This window comes from Diceros bicornis, chromosome 5 (genome assembly GCF_020826845.1).
Source record: "Diceros bicornis minor isolate mBicDic1 chromosome 5, mDicBic1.mat.cur, whole genome shotgun sequence".
Taxonomy (NCBI): Eukaryota; Metazoa; Chordata; class Mammalia; order Perissodactyla; family Rhinocerotidae; genus Diceros; species Diceros bicornis.
In genome coordinates this window covers 35,656,252-35,668,567 of record NC_080744.1, presented here as the reverse complement: position 1 = coordinate 35,668,567, position 12,316 = coordinate 35,656,252, and the positions used below count along the sequence as shown (strand labels likewise).

General features: G+C 35.3%; 1 long non-coding RNA gene across 3 annotated transcripts in view; it reads left to right on the top strand.

The window, feature by feature from the left end:
* The window catches only part of LOC131405934 (uncharacterized), an 82,050-nt gene that overhangs the window by 25,641 nt on the left and 44,093 nt on the right, over positions 1 to 12,316 (top strand). For all 3 annotated transcript variants that reach the window (XR_009220035.1, XR_009220036.1, XR_009220034.1), the window contains exons 2-3: positions 1,458 to 1,584; positions 11,590 to 11,678. This is a non-coding gene — a long non-coding RNA (uncharacterized LOC131405934). The remainder of the gene's footprint in view (positions 1 to 1,457; positions 1,585 to 11,589; positions 11,679 to 12,316) is intronic.

Here is a 12,316-nt window from a genome sequence, read left to right as displayed (position 1 = left end):
AATAAAAATAGAAAAATATCCAATTAATAATAGCAACAAAAAATATTTACAGTACCTAAGAATAAATTTAGCAATAATGGTACAAAACCTCTAAGAAGAAAATTATAAATGTAATTAAGAAACATAAAACTTGAATGGATAAAGAGACATACTGTACTCTTGAGTGGGAAGACTTTCATATTGTAAAAGTATTGATATTGAATGACTATAAAAATCATTCAAGAAGAGTTAATATATGTATTATATATTTTTATATGTTACTGTCAGAATCACAACAGGATTTGTTTGTTAGTTTGCTTTTTGAAACAGAATTAAGTTGTACAAATGTTCAAATGGAAGAAAAATATGTAATATTTGCCAAGGAAATCTTGGAAAATGATATAAGAGGGCGAGTTAATATTTGATTTTAAAAAGTTCCAATCTGGTGAAAAATGGATTATCCAATAAATGGGGTTAGAATACCTGACTATCCATTAAAAGAAATGAAGCTCTTACTCCTAGGTATTCACCTAAGAGAATGAAAATATATATCCACACAAAGTTCAGTATGCAAATGTTTGTTACAATATCATTTCTTCGTAATCGCCAAAAACGGGAAACAACTCAGTGTGCTTCAACTGGTGAGTGGATAAACATATTGAGGTACATCTGTACAATGGAATACTACTCAGCAATTTAAAGTAACAAATTATTGATATACACATAACAATGTGGACCAATCTCAAAAGAATTACACTAAGTGAAAGAAGCCAGACTCAAAAGGCAACACATTGTGTCATTTCATTTGTATGACTTTCTGGAAAAGGCAAAACTATTGGGATAGATATCAGATCAGTTGTTTCCAGGGGCTAGGAGTCTAAGGGAGGGAATTAACCACAAAGGATCATAAGAGAACTTTTTGAGATGAGCGAAATATTCTATATTTTTATTTTGGTGGTAGTTATAACAGTATATGTCTGCCAAACTCATCATGCTGTAAATTTTACTGTACATAAATTATACCTCAGTAAACTTAAGCTGAAAACTAGAAGATGAAGATAGATCCTCAAAGCATGACAGGATAAATTTTAGATGTATTAAAAATATAAACGTAGGCAGGAAGCCCTAAACAGAGGGCCTAACTCAGAAATGAAAACATTTGTTGCCAGGACCTCTCCTGCAAACCAAGGCTCAGGCAGGAGTTAGTGTCCCCTTCACCCTGCTCCAGAGCAACGTTCTCTGGGCCTGTACAAGGCTGTAACAAGCCACAGACGTAAAAAGTACACTTTCACTTTAAAGAAATCTTCAAAACTACTCCACTTAGTGATGGACTCCTGAGAGCCTTAAATTTTTCTTCCTGGTTATGAAATATAATTAATATATATCCATTATAGAAAACATGGAAAACACAGAAAAGCCAAAAATAGAGTATAAAAATCATCCATAATTCTATCATTACTTTTTCTCTTTTTTTTCAGAACGTAGAGAGTAAAGAATGAAGGTCGTCCTCTTCCCTTGATCCAACTCCATCCTCAACAGTTAGCCACTGTCATCTGCAGCTGGGTACACATTCTGTCAGAGACTTTTCTGCTTGTACACACAGAAGTAGGTTGGAGTTTTGTCTTGGTCCATTTGGACTGCTATAACAAAAATACCATGGACTGACAGTATTATAAACAACAGAAATTTAATTCTCACAGCTCAGGAGGCTGGGAAGTCCAAGATCAATGTGCCAGCAATTTTGGTGTCTGATGAGAGCCCACTTCCTGGTTCATAGATGGCCATCTTCTCACTGTGTCCTTACATAGTGGAAAGGGCAAGGGAGTTCTCTGTGGCCTCCTTTATAAGGGCACTAATCCAATTCATGGGGGTAGAGCCCTCATGACCTAATCACCTCCCAAAGACCATACCTCCTAATACCATCACATTGGGAGTTAGGTTTCAACCTGAATTTTGGGAGAACCCAAACATTCAGTCCATTGCACATGTTTTAAAAATTATTATTACATTTTGTTTTGTTTTCCAAAATATGATCATACTATACATATTGTTCTGCAATTTGCTTTTTCTCTTAATAAATATACTTTGGGCATCAAAAAATAGGAATGTGAGAATGAAATTAGGATGATTTTAGAAGAAATACAGGAGAATATCTGCGGATCCTCTCTTTCTAAAAGATATTATAATGATTAATTTAATGTGTCAACCTGCCTGGACTAAGGGATGCCCAGATAGCTTGTAAAATATTACAAAATATTATTTCTGGAGTTGTGTGAGGGTGTCTCCAGAAGAGACTAACACTTGAGTTGGTAGGCTGAGTAAAGAAGAGGTGAGCTCACTTCACCAGTGCAGATGGGCATCATCCATTCCATTGAGAGCCTGAATAAGCAAAAAGGCAGAGGAAGGGCAAATTTGCTCTCTTTGCCTGAGCTGAGACATACATCAGTGGCCTGGGGTTTGCCCACCTGGATCCCGGGCACGGACCTACACACTGCTCATCAAGCCATGCTATGGTGCCATCCCATATACAAAATAGAAGAAGATTGGCACAGATGTTAGCTCAGGGCCAATCTTCCTCACTAAAAAAGAAAGGGGGGGGGCGGCCCTGTGGTGTAGCAGTTAAGTGCGCACGCTCCACTGCTGGCTGCCCTGGTTTGGATCCCGGGTGTGCACAGATGCACCGCTTGTCAGACCATGCTGTGGTGGCATCCCATATAAAGTGGAGGAAGATGGGCACAGATGTTATCCCAGGGCCAGTCTTCCTCAGCAAAAAGAGGAGGATTGGCATGGATGTTAGCTCAGGGCTGATCTTCCTCACAAAAAAAGAAAAGAATACAAACAGATAACATTTTCTAGTCATGACTGACAAAAAATATTTACATTGAAAAGATTCAGTATCAAACAGGTAATTTTATGTACTTCTGATGGTAAGTGTGCATTACTGTAACCATTTAGTAAAATAATCTACCATTGTTTATTTAAATAAACATACCTATCCTTATCCTTCGACTCAGCAGTTGAACTTCTGGAAATTTATTTAACAAATTAAATTATATATATAATAAAATAGTTACTAAATTATTAAAATATTACTTGAAAATTAATGATCTTATTAATTTAATTAATCAGCTTACTTATTTAACAATATAATTAAATTACTTATTTTAAATTAATTAAACGAAATTATGAATAAAGTATAAATTCAGAAAAATATACTTAAAAAATATTGCAGCATTAGCAAAAACAACAAATAAAACAATGAAAATAGAAACAAATTAAATGTATAATCTTATAAGGAATATTATGTAGCCATTATTTTTTTTTAATTTTTTGTTTATTGCAGTAACATTGGTTTATAACATTGTATAAATTTCAAGTGTACATCATTATACTTCTATTTCTGCATAGATTACATCATGTTCTTCACCCAAATACTAATTACAACCCATCACCACACACATGTGCCGAATTATCCCTTTCACCCTCCTCCCTCCCCCCTTCCCCTCTGGTAACCACCAATCCAATCTCTGTCTCTATTGTTGTTATTATCTACTACTTAATGAAGGAAATCATACGGTGTTTGACCTTCTCCCTCTGACTTATTTCACTTTGCATAATACCCTCAATGTCCATCCATGTTGTCACAAATGGCTGGATTTCATCGTTTCTTATGGCTGAGTAGTATTCCATTGTATATATATACCACATCTTCTTTATCCATTCGTCCCTTGATGGGCACTTAGGTTGCTTCCAAGTCTTGGCTTTTGTGCATAATGCTGCAATGAACACAGGGTTCATGTATCTTTATGCATTAGTGTTTTCAAGTTCTTTGGATAAATACCCAGCAGTGGAATAGCTGGATCATATGGTAATTCTATCCTTGATTTTTTGAGGAATCTCCATACTGTTTTCCATAGTGGCTGCACCAGTTTGCACTCCCGCCAGCAGTGTATGAGAGTTCCCTTCTCTCCACACCCTCTCCAACATATGTTGTTTCCTGTCTTGTTAATTATAGCCATTCTGACGGGCGTGAGGTGATATCTCATTGTAGTTTTGATTTGCATTTCCCTGATAGTTAATGATTTTGAACATCTTTTCATGTGCCTGTTGGCCATCTGTATATCTTCTTTGGAGAAATGTCTGTTCAGTTCTTTTGCCCATTTTTTAATTGGGTTGTTAGTTTTTTTGTTGTTGAGATGCATGAGTTCTTTATATATTTTGGAGATTAAGCCCTTATCAGATGTACGGTTTGCAAATATCTTCTCCCAATTGTTAGGTTGTCTTTTCGTTTTGTTGATGGTTTCCTTTGCTGTGCAGAAGCTTTTTAGTTTGATGTAGTCCCATTTGTTTATTTTTTCTATCGTTTCTCTTGCCCAGTCAGACATGGTGCTTGAAAATATGTTGTTAAGACTGATGTCGAAGAGTGTACTGCCTATGTTTTCTTCTAGAAGTTTCATAGTTTCAGGTCTTACATTCAAGTCTTTAATCCATTTGGAGTTAATTTTTGTATATGGTGTAAGGTAAGGGTCTACTTTCACTGTTTTGCATGTGGCTATCCAGTTTTCCCAACACCATTTGTTGATGAGACTTTCTTTTCTCCATTGTGTGTTCTTGGCTCCTTTGTCAAAGATTAGCTGTCCACAGATGTATGGGTTTATTTCTGGGCTTTCAATTCTATTCCATTGATCTGTGTGTCTGTTTTTGTGCCAGCACCATGCTGTTTTGGTTACTATAGCTTTGTAGTGTGTTTTGAAATCAGGGAGTGTGATACCTCCAGCTTTGTTCTTTTTTCTCAGGATTCCTTTAGCTATTCGGGGTCTTTTGTTGTTCCATATAAATTTTAGGATTCTTTGTTCTATTTCTGTGAAAAATGTTGTTGGAACTTTGATAGGGATTGCATTGAAGCTATAGATTCCTTTAGGAAGTATGGACATCTTAGCTATGTTAATTCTTCCAATCCAAGAGCACGGAATATCTTTCCATTTCTTTGTGTTTTCTTCAATTTCTTTCAACAATGTTTTATAGTTTTCGGTGTACAGATCTTTCACCTCTTTGGTTAAGTTTATTCCTAGGTATTTTGTTCTTTTTGTTGCAATTGTAAATGGGATTATATTCTTAATTTCCCTCTGCTACTTCGTTGTTAGTGTATAGAAATGCAACTGATTTTTGTGTGTTGATTTTGTATCCTGCAACTTTACCGTATTCATTTATTACTTCTAAAAGTTCTCTGGTGGATTCTTTAGGGTTTTCTATATATAAAATCATGTCATCTGCAAATAGTGACAGTTTCACTTCTTCTTTTCCAATTTAGATCCCTTTTATTTCTTTTTCTTGCCTGATTGCTCTGGCTAGGACTTCCAGTACTATGTTAAATAGGAGTGGTGACAGTGGGCTTATGTAGCCATTAAAGAAGATGTGATAGGGCCTGCCCCTTGGCTTAGCGGTTAAGTGCGCGCGCTGCGCTATTGGAGGCCCGTGTTCAGATCCCAGGCGCGCACTGACACACCACTTCTCTGGCCATGCTGAGGCCGCGTCCCACATACAGCAACTAGAAGGACGTGCAACTATGAAATACAACTATCTACTGGGGTTTTGGGGGAAAAAAAAAAGGAGAAAGACTGGCAATAGATGTTAGCTCAGAGCTGGTCTTCCTCAGCAAAAAGAGGAGGATTAGCATGGATGTTAGCTCAGGGCTCATCTTCCTCACAAAAAAAAAAAAGAGAGGATGTGATAGACCTATGTACCTTCACTTAGGAGGATGTGCACATTGCATGGTTAAATAAAAATGCAAATAACTGAAGATCATGTATATGTGATTGTATTTTTTATTAAATCAACAGAAATCTCAATTGTATCTTTAGACATAGAGGATACTGTGGAGTGCTCTACCCAGATTCCCTCTGTAAGGACACATCCCAACTGCCGGGATTATCAACTGATGATAGCTCTGAGTTTTGTCCTTCACTGGAAACTGCCTCAACTAAGGTTGGACCTCCTCCCAAGGGTTGGCTAATGACTGGCTGATGTGAGACTACAAAATCCCAGTCCCCTAGCCTCAATTTGGGACAACTCTGAAGGGCTCCTTTGAGCTCAAGAATCTTCCTTTGAGTTTGATGAAGCCTCAATTGTGACTTCATTTTGGGCAGCTTGTCCTCCTGCCAAGTGCTGCCTTCCTCACTTCCTTAGGAGCTTATCTTAGAGGTGTATCTCCCAAGAGCTCACCCCAATGAACCTTCCACATGCAACACCCTGTCTTCAGAGGGCTCAATCTAAAACAATACATGTTAGTGTATTGTTAGTACACTATTGTGCTAACACTAACTATTGTGTGTTAATACATGTGTTAATACATGTTAATGTGTATGTTAGTAAATACAGAGGAAAAAGTACCAAAAAAGATACACAGCAAATCATTTATACTAGATAATCAAGGGTATAGGATTAAAGAGGAAGGGCAAGAGAGAGTATTTCACTTTATTCACATCTTTATTGTAGTAATGATTAAGCTTAGAGGTTGTTTCTTCTGTAATTTAAATCACTGAGGAAATATTTTGTGAAATATCAAAGGGAATGATTCCTTTTGCATGTAGTAATGAGAATACACACCATTTTCCATATAGTAAGAAAGATACGCACCGTTCCCATGGCATTTAGTTCCTTTTACTAGCTTTAAAAAGGTAAACCATTCAGAAAAATAAATCATCAGGCTTCCCAAATGGGTGTATTCTGTACTTTTAATTTTATGCTGGAAGAAAATGTGATCAATAAATTACTGCTGTTTGTGAAACATTCACTTTCATAATTCTAACATATTTTAACTCCTAGGGCTACCAGAATTTTTTTCACATTATTTGACAGCTGAAATTAAACAAATCCTATTCAACTACAAGGCTAATAGAAGGTTTACTACGTGTGTCATTAGCACCATCCATACAAGGTAACAGAAAATACGAGGTGTGGATTTTAAAAATATGATAAAATGAGAATACTGTTAGATGCATAGGAAGGTGTGACTTCAGTCCTGGCATTTTCTTATTAAAATAAAAGTGCCTCTGTTTTATTTTACTAAAATGATCAGCATTATATGTTTTGAGTTGACATCTTTCAAATTATTTTATCAAGTCAAAAATATAAACCTTCATTGAAATATGTTTTAACTATCATGTCATTTTAAGTAATATATGGCATAAAATATTGCTCTGTAATAGGCTGCTGAACATTCTTATGTTCAAGAATATCATGATTAGAATGAAGAAACACAATTTATTTGGTTATATTTTTTAGCCCTTAACACTTTTGCAATGTTTTTTATGCTTGAATAGAAGACTTTTAGGAAAGTATAAAAGCACATAAAAATTGCCCAAAATATTCAAAATTTAAGCATGAGAGTATATATATATACACATACACATACACACACATACATATAAATTTTAATGAGCACATGTTATAATCACAATACTTAGATTATGTATTATCACTCTGGGGCAGCTTGTAATCTTGAGATTGCCTTTTTCCTACTTTGCATTTATACAACTTCTTTCCTTCAGAGATACTCTAAGAATATTCCACAAAGAATAAGGGAGTTGTGCAGCCTACCTACAGCCAGGAAGAGAATGGAAAGTCTTTATTCTTTTCTTAAAACATACAAACTGATGTCCCCAGGATGCGTTGAATGCCAATTGAGTTGTATAATTCCTAAGGCATATTATTTTCATTTTTAATCCTGTTTATGCCAGTACATAGCAGTTATTATAATTTCATAGTAGTTATTATAATTTCATAACTTAATTAAATACATGAAATAATCCAATGTGAGTATGTAAAGAGAGTTAAGAAAATCAAAATGATGAATGTGTTAAATTGAATAAAGACAAATTACTTTTTACAAAATGCAATTGCTGTGTATTTAGGTGTAGATGAGACAACTATAAAACATTAAAAACAAAATTTTTAAGAATCTAGAATAGAAATTCACTACATTTACAAATGTTTTTGCACCACTTAAAGATGCTGAAACTCGAGATTATGAAAAATACAGTATGAATATTGTTCATGCAAGAAAATTCTATGGAACTTCAGTCAGTGGATTGATCCTCAAAGAAAATGCTTTCACTCTACATCAAAAATATATAAATAAATAAATAAATGAATGACCCTATGTTTATACATTTTAAATTAGAGGATTTTATGCATTTATCTCTGTAACATTTTTTATGATTCTTCTCCTAAAGTGTTTTCTCTTAACTGACCAATTCCTGGTCCCAATTTGGTTCTGTAAGAAGGCTTCCAGTGTAGTCAAATGCTCAGGCGTTAGAATCAGACTGCCTCGGTCCCAATACAAACTCCAACGTTTAGTACACACGGGGCTTGAACAGGAATTTTCACCTCTCTGAGTTTCTTCATCTGTTAAAGAGAATAATAGTTGAATCAACCCTATAGAGTTGGGTGAGAATCAACCGGCTCCTCACTGAGCAAACACTGAGCACAGTGCCCAGCCATCAGTAAGGACTCAATAAACACCCACTGGTGTGTAATGGCATGTGGATAAGACCTTGAATCTGTATTCGCTCCTGTCCAGCAATTTGCAATTTTTTCTTCACAACTCCCAGATGTTTTTTAAAAAAATAAAGGGCTACGTATAAAAAACAAATTTAATATGAGTTTAGTGTTATTAGTATTCAGACTATGGGATGTTGAACCTTCATGCTTTTAAAATTAAGAGCAGAAAATATAAAACATAAAATATGTGAATAAAACATATTCTAAAATATATGCTGTTTCTGTGTCGACATTCATAATTACGTGAAAAAATTCTAAGAAATTTTTCACTGATTTTTGTGAACCGATGCATAACGGAGCTGAAATAAGGAAAAATTTGTAAAATCCACTTTTATTATAACTATCTCTGATGTAAACAAAATCTTAAGGGTTACTGTAGTCACAAAATTATGCCCTATATTCTACTATTCTGTTTTATTTAAAACAAACATACTTTAATATGCACGTGGTTCATTATTTTTCAGAAACAATGTAAGATGTCAGGTCCTTAAGTTATACAGGGTGTGGCTTATTTTGGAGAACAAGTTTCAAAAACCATAAGCCATTTTTTAGGCCCGCAGTGTACCTATTTATACAATGTATGGGTCACTATAACCACTCCTCTTTTTGAAAAGTGTGGAATTTCCAATCCAATTTCAAATATCAGTGAAATGTTGCCTTTTTTCTAGACTGACTAGTAGTGGTTGCATGATTCAGGTGACAACTCTTAATACTTCTCGCCTTGTTTTTAGATAGGACTCAGGAAGAATTTTTACACATATGCATCAAAAGAAAAATTGAGTCCTAGAAATTAACGGAAAGAGTTTCTTGGATTTGAAACTTAGTGTTTCTATTGTATATTATTTCAAGTGGTTTTTAATTTTTTTAGTAAAAAGAAGTCTGTAATTCCAAAACTGTTATTAAATTTGTGCAGTTTGGGATCAAGAAGATGAATGTCATCTCTCTTGTGTTTGGTAATGTAGTTTGTTATTATTAGTCTTTACTCAATATATACTAAGGCAATTCTTTTTTTGGGGGTGGGGGAAGAAGACCAGCCCTGAGCTAACATCCAACGCCAATCCTCCTCTTTTTTCTGAGGAAGATTGGCCCTGAGCTAACATCCGTGCCCATCTTCCTCTACTTTATATGGGACGCTGCCACAGTATGGCTTGACAAGTGGTGCGTGGGCGCGTGCCCAGGATCCAAACCTGCCAACTCCGGGCCGCCAAAGCAGAGCGGGCACACTTAACCGCTGGCCCCCTAAGGCAATTATTCTTGTTGACACCACCATGCTGTTATGTGACAGGAAAACTGTATACAGACATACGCCACATAATGACGTCTCAGTCAATGAAGGACCGTGTATACGACAGTGCTCCTGTAAGATTAGTACCAGACAGGTGTGTAGTAGGCTATACCACCCGGGTTTGTGTAAGTACACTCTATGATGTTCTCATAATGACAAAATCGCCTAGGGTGCATTTCTCAGACCATATCCCTGTCATTGAACGATGCATGACTGTATTCCTTACGTCAAATGAGATAATCCTAAATTTAGGCCACCTATGGATTCTTAACAATAAATGTCCTATAACCAATTAACCCATTATTAGCAAAATTTCCTGAGAACACTGATTCTAACAACAAACAATACTAAAATGTCGTAAAAGAATAAATCTTTTATAATAGTTTTGTTGGAAGAAAGAAGCCAACTTTACTGTAGCTGATCTAAATTTTTTCACATTGCACAATGTTGATTAAATAATACAAACTTCAATAAATAATGCTTTTTTTCTCTGGAATTATATCAAACAATTGCAAAAATATAGTTTTTTTATCCTACTTATTCTCTCCTCTCCAAGCACAATAGAGAGACAGAGGAAAGATAGTTTGGTAGTGAAAAATTATTTTCTCTAAGTAAACATCAAGATTATTCAACTCAATAGACTCATTTTCTTGGTGAAAATTAATAATAACTATGATAATAACCTTGAAGAATAGAATACAACCTTTCCTCTCTATGAGCTCTATTAAACTGGGAAAATACAAAGATATCCTCATCCATCATTTCTGATTACATTATTTGAAAGGCTGGTTTAAAGAAGGGGAATATTGAGAAAGGAACTTTGCTTATTATTGTGCTAGAAGCAATATAGATTAATCTATAAAAAAACTATTCTGTAAGACTTTGAAATATAAAGCTATTTCAAATTTTTAAAAATTGTAGTTAGAAAATTCTTTTCCAGAAACACTCATTTCATATTAACACGTGTACTCTGTTGTAAACCAATGTAAACTTCACAGATTATAAGGGCTGCATTTCCGTCCCATAATGTCACAGAAAAGCTCACCGTCCCTTGTCAAATTGGGTTTGGAAGCTGGGCTTCAGATATCATCACCACTACCATTCTCACACCTTAGACTTGAACAGTGCTTTCTAGTTTTAAAAATGCTCTACCTCGAGTGAACATATGATCCTCTTTGCCCAAGGTAGTCTTGGCTTATGCATATTGCCCCAGTAAAATTTTTAGTGCCTCCCTCCTTCAGTCTTAAAAGTGTTTTGGTTTAGATGATAAAATTATATAGTCACCGTAACTTTAACCAGCATTAACTTAATGGCCATTCTATGAACCCCAAGAATCTGTCAGAAGATTAGCATGGTCCTTATATAACAGATGAGAAAACCGAAGTCTTAAAAAGTTACTCTGAACTAAGTGAACTTAAACTAGGTCTTGTTTCTCCTTTTTCAAGACTCTTTCCTTGCTACATACTAAGTTCACAGAGGCAAGTCCTGAGTGATTCAGGAACTGCCTGAACTCAGGCAGATATGCAGCTCTCCTGACGTCTCGTAGTATTTTCAAAATACATTTATTCTCTGTGGGGTATGGATTAGAGATTATCCAAGGATTCTAATTTTTTCTTATTAGTAGATTGTGTGGGTACGTGTGTGCGTGTGTGTGATTGGTCACATTCTTAAGGGACAAAGAAAATCTGCTAACGGCCCACACTGCCAGCTTTTCTGATGGAGACCAACCTAAAGTGACTCTACATGACCTCCTGATTTCACAGGGCCACAGGACAGACCTGGGAACTCCTAGATCCCCTGGCGGCTGCCCTGACCACTGATCTCCTGGGGGCCTGATTTCTGGATCTGCCCGGTAGGAACTGTATTAACCCTGTCTCTCCTCCCAGTTTATAACATATATTGTCAACCAGAAAATTTCAAGTACAGAACAAGGTCACAGAGTAGCTTCTCTGTATGCACAACCTTATCTAGTGAAAGCTTTATAAGTACAGGATCTTGCCCCTCCCCAAGTTTTATCTTTTTTCTCCTCTATCTTAGAAATCTGAGTGTTTACTAACACTGTTTAAACAACTGCAACCTAAAAGCGAATGTTAAACAATAATTCAGTTATTTTGAATTTGCCCAAGGGAAGATATTTTAAGAAATTTTCTGAATTTTAGAGTTGATGTTATTTCACAATTAAAAATAATTTCAAAAATAATAGCACAGCTTAAAAGAAGAAAGAGTACAAAAATAATTTATTATGAAACAAGTAGATGCATTTAAAAAGAAAAAATGTTTAATTACATCTTAGTATATTTGTGGTGATTCATGATGGCTATTTACATCAAATGATTTTTTAAATATTAAATATTAAATCCATTTAAATGCAATAAGTTGTATGGAGAATTTTCATCTTTATTTCAGAGTCATGCTACTTTAAAATTCGTCATTAGAGTTAATAAGAAATTATACTGGAACTACTCTGTACATTTAAATGAAGCATAAATC